Source organism: Vombatus ursinus, unplaced genomic scaffold (assembly GCF_900497805.2).
Source record: "Vombatus ursinus unplaced genomic scaffold, bare-nosed wombat genome assembly UNPS02015166.1, whole genome shotgun sequence".
NCBI classification, from domain to species: Eukaryota; Metazoa; Chordata; class Mammalia; order Diprotodontia; family Vombatidae; genus Vombatus; species Vombatus ursinus.
This window is the reverse complement of record NW_020954944.1, coordinates 92,320-96,876: the sequence shown is the minus strand read 5'-3', so window position 1 is coordinate 96,876 and position 4,557 is coordinate 92,320. Positions and strand designations below refer to the sequence as shown.

Here is a 4,557-nt window from a genome sequence, read left to right as displayed (position 1 = left end):
ATAGTTAAAGTCCTTGAGTCTCAGTTTCTTCATCTGTAAAATAGGGTTATATATATACATACACATATATATATACATATATATACATATATAGAACTCTTTCTGAATGTCAACAATTATCCACATGATTTTTCATATTGAAATTCTTATGATAATCTTACAATCTGTAAAAATGAAAGCACTTACATTTTCCTCACTATTCTGCTATAATCTATTTAAGTGGAAACATTAGAGAATTGAGATAAGGCAAAACAAAACAGAAATTCTGCTTGGACCACTTTACCACTGTAAGGTGGTTACTGTTGAGAGAGCGTATTCTCTGCAGCTGTTTTCTCTCTTAGTGCCTGAGATCAACTGAGATGAGATACTATTAAGGAAGGAGCTTGTCAGCTATTTTTTTAAACAGATGTGAAAATAAAGTTGCAAAATAATGAGGGTTTTTATTGAAAGTCCATGTTTCAAATATTGTAGTAATAAAACTCTTATTAATGATGGGATTCTGCTTTTCACTCAAACCACGGGAAATCATGTGCTGCAAAATTTGGGTGTAGAACCCGTGCTGAACCAAAGCATAGGGTTTAGAAAAAGACAATTGTCAGTAATTAATTTTTAACACATTTCACAACAAATCAGTAGGAAATTACATAGTGCCTTCATATGCTCCTATTGAAGTCAGTATGTGGAGTTCCTTCCTCAGTGAACCTCATTAAAATTCTTCCTCAATTCATTTCTCATTGAGGATCCAGGAGAGACTGTGATGATGATGAAAAGGGAGCAACATATCTTCTTCCTTGTGAGGAGATTAGAAGAATGAAGAAAAAAGTCTAGAAGAAGCTATCTACCAACCAGGTACTTTCTTCCCTAAGACCTTAGCTTAAAAAGGCCAAGGTCTCCCACTGCCTCCAGAGCCATCTCCAGTCATCAAGATTTACATCTTGCCACTGAATCCAGATGGCAGACCAAGTAAGGCTGGTGACTTTGCATACCCTTCCTTACTTGAATCCAATTCACTTGCACGTCATGGTGTCATCTCCCTGATGTCATGATCCTCTTCACGAAAGAAGGATAAACAACAAAAACAACTTTGTTACACAGTCAACGAGTAAAATCTCCAGGGATACCCAGCCTCTAGTCCTCTTTCCCCATATAAGCCAATAACTTTCTCCTAGCAGTTCTTAAGCTTGTCATGCATTAAAACGAGATTAACAACATAAAGGAATTCAATTTGGATCACTGTAAAGGTGTATTTGAATTGGTTTACCAAAAAGAAAAAGAAACTTAAATGAACACTAGGAAAAGTTTGGGCTTTTAGAGTGCGGGAAAATTCATTCATTACATTGTTCAGGAAAAATAAATATCATAATGTTTAATTTAACCATATTCGATTCAAGGTTGTTCATATCAAGAATGTCTCCTGACCATAGTAACTCCAGAAATGCTGGTAGTGGCTACAAGGTATTTGGGTCCTCCTTAGACGTGGAGTCATTGAAAGCACTCTTGTTTGTGGTTATCATACCCAGGGCTTTTGATCGATCGACCTAAGTTTGTATTTTGGATTCCCTTGTATTATGTATTACTTAAGTGTGGTTCATGGAAAGCCAATCTTGTCTCAATATAATATAAACCAGAGCCCAGATATCAGGTAGCCACACTTTCCTACTGATTTTCCTCTACCAAAAGATGAAAGAAATTTGTTTCTAAACCAATTTCAGATTTTGGAGTCTGTTCTCACAAACAACAAGGCATTACACTGAAAAATACCTGGAGTTTCTAGTGGATCCCACCTTCAAATCAAAGGCATTAGAATTAGGTGACCTCTCAGATCATCTAAGCTGAAACACCTAGGTCGTGCAGTGTACAGAGTGCCACATCTAGAGTCAGGAAGACTAATCTTCCTGAGTTCAAAATTGGACTCATATATTTACAAGCTGTGTGACCCTGGGCATGACAGCCCTGTTTGCCTCAATTTCCTCATCTGTAGAATGAGCCGGAGAAGAGAAGGGCAAACCACTGCCGTATTTTCGCCAAGAAAATCCTAAATGGGGTCATAAAGAGTCAGACACGACTAAAAAAAAGACTGAACAACAACAATAATTCTGATATGAATATTATATATCAACTAAGAAATTCAATTTTTAATAATAAAGTTCAGGATGGACATTGATAAACTACAGGGAGAACATAGGGAGGCAACCTCAATATTGAATAAAGAAGAGTACATGGCTTGTGAGGTGTGGTTTAAGATGCTATTTTGTTACCATAAAGAACAGGTTTATGGCATTATAGATTTTGAAATTAAATGGGCCTTAAAATTTATCTTATGAAAAATGAACATTTGACAATAAGTAACAGCCAGAGAAGATGAATTTATGTCCCAGAACACCATAGGACATAGGTAACAGATTTGGTATTTGAACACAGGTACTATCACAATAGAGAGCATCCTGAAAATTTTAGTTCATTTTAAGCTTTAGAAATTTAAAAGTGCACTGAAACTTTTGGGACATCATCTATAAGCCATTGTTCTTTCCATTCCAGAAGAAGAATGGAAGAATTGGATCAGAAGGTAGCAGAAGAGATGGGAGCTTTCTTTCTGCATTGGAGTGATTGCCACAAAGAAGAGGGAATAGCCTTATTTTTTTTTTTTTTGGTTGCAGAGGTGACCAGAAGCAATGGATGAAAATTAGGGAAGGCAAACAGAAGTTATGGTAAGGATAAACTTCTCAACAATTAGAGAAATTTGTGAGTAGGATGGCAATTGTGGTAGGTTATAATACTCTTGTGGACATGCTTTTTCCCTTAGTAAAATGCAAATAACTTGATCTTGATGAGAAGAACTCTTTTTTTTTTTTTAATTCATCTTTGTCTGCCCAATGCCTAGCACAGGGCATGGCCAGAGAACTGTCTAAATGCATGTGAATGGATTGATTCTTTCACTCAAGAAAACTTCAACCATAAATGGGATGCTCAATTTGGGGGTAAATAAAATACAGAATTTAATAAAGGTAGTATTTATTAATTCCTCCCTTAGCTCCTTTCAGTCCATAGATGCACAAAATTATGATTCACTGGAGGTTGACAATTAAATAGAAACAAATAAAAATCATTCCCGTATTGTGTATTGGAAGTGATGTTTTTACACAAAAAGAAAGAATTGAGTAGTTGACTAAAATATAAAGCAGAATTTTACTTGCTTCTAATAATGCATTAGAATCAAACATTTCCTTGGTCATAAAATGGAATGCTTATATCAATTTTTGAAAGACTCTTTTCAATGCAGCATTAATCTCTTTGTTCCTCAAGCTGGAGATCAATGGGTTGAGCATGGGGATGATCAGGGTGTAAAACACAGAGGCCGTCTTGTCTGTCTCAAAGGAGTGGCTAGAATGCGGCTGCAGGTACATGAAGACAAGTGTCCCATAGAATATAACTACCCCTATGAGGTGAGAGCCACAGGTGGAGAAGGCTTTGTGTCTGCCCCCTGAAGAGTTTATCCTGAGAATGGCCACAAGTATGAACATGTAAGAAACAAGAAGGATCATGAGGGAAGAAACCAAACTAAATGCAGCAAAGGTCATAATGATTAATTCAATTTCTCTTGTGTCTGAGCATACAATGGACAACAGAGGGAGACTGTCACAGAAGAAATGTCTTAATATATTTGATTTACAAAAAGATGATTTAAAAGTTTTAATGTGACCAACAAGGATACCATGGTCCTACAGAGGTATGGAATAAACACCAACATCCAACATACCATGTCTGACATGATGACCATGTAGAGAAGGGGCTTACAGATAGCCACATAGCGGTCATAGGCCATGGCTGACAGAATAAAAAGTTCATTGACAATAAATATCCCAAAGAAAAATAGCTGTATTGCACAACCATTGAAGGAAATGGTGTTTTTCTCAACTATGAAACTGACCAGCATTTTTGGACCAACAGCTGTGGAATAACCGAGATCAACAAATGCAAGATGCCTGAGAAAAAAGTACATGGGGGTTTGAGGGTGGGAATCAATGCTGGTTAGGACGATCAGACTTAGATTCCCCACAGCTGTGGCCACGTAGTTGGGGAGAAACACTACAAGGAAGGGGCCCTGCAGCTCAGGACGGTTTGTGATGCCAGTGGGAATGAATTCAGTCACCTGGCTCCCTGGGGTTTCATTCACCTTGATCATTTCTTCCATCCAAGGAAGATAATCTGAGAAGAAAGAGAAGAAACCTCCTTTGATCACTGCTTGCTTGGTCAATTAAGAAGTTAGTGAGTAGCAAGTTCTGAGATAAGATGAAATAAGAACTTTCCCATCAAATCATAATACATTTTATTATCATATCACACAATATCTTAACATCCTGTCACCAAGAAGAAAGTGATCACACTTTTATGATTCAGAATTAGGAGTTAATTTAGACATTCTTCAAAACCAAAATATGTGACAGAACAATATTGTCAATCACTTTTTAAAATATTTTAACTAAACAGCATATAAAAAGAGCATTATGGGATATTATATGAGGGTATAGTATATGAGAATCCCTAATGAAGACACTG

The 4,557-nt window shown here is 36.7% G+C and overlaps 1 pseudogene; it reads right to left on the bottom strand.

Annotated features, from left to right (window-relative positions):
• Positions 1 to 3,245: 3,245 nt before the first annotated feature.
• On the bottom strand, positions 3,246 to 4,192 carry LOC114031386 (annotated as a pseudogene).
• Between the last annotated feature and the right edge of the window lie 365 nt (positions 4,193 to 4,557).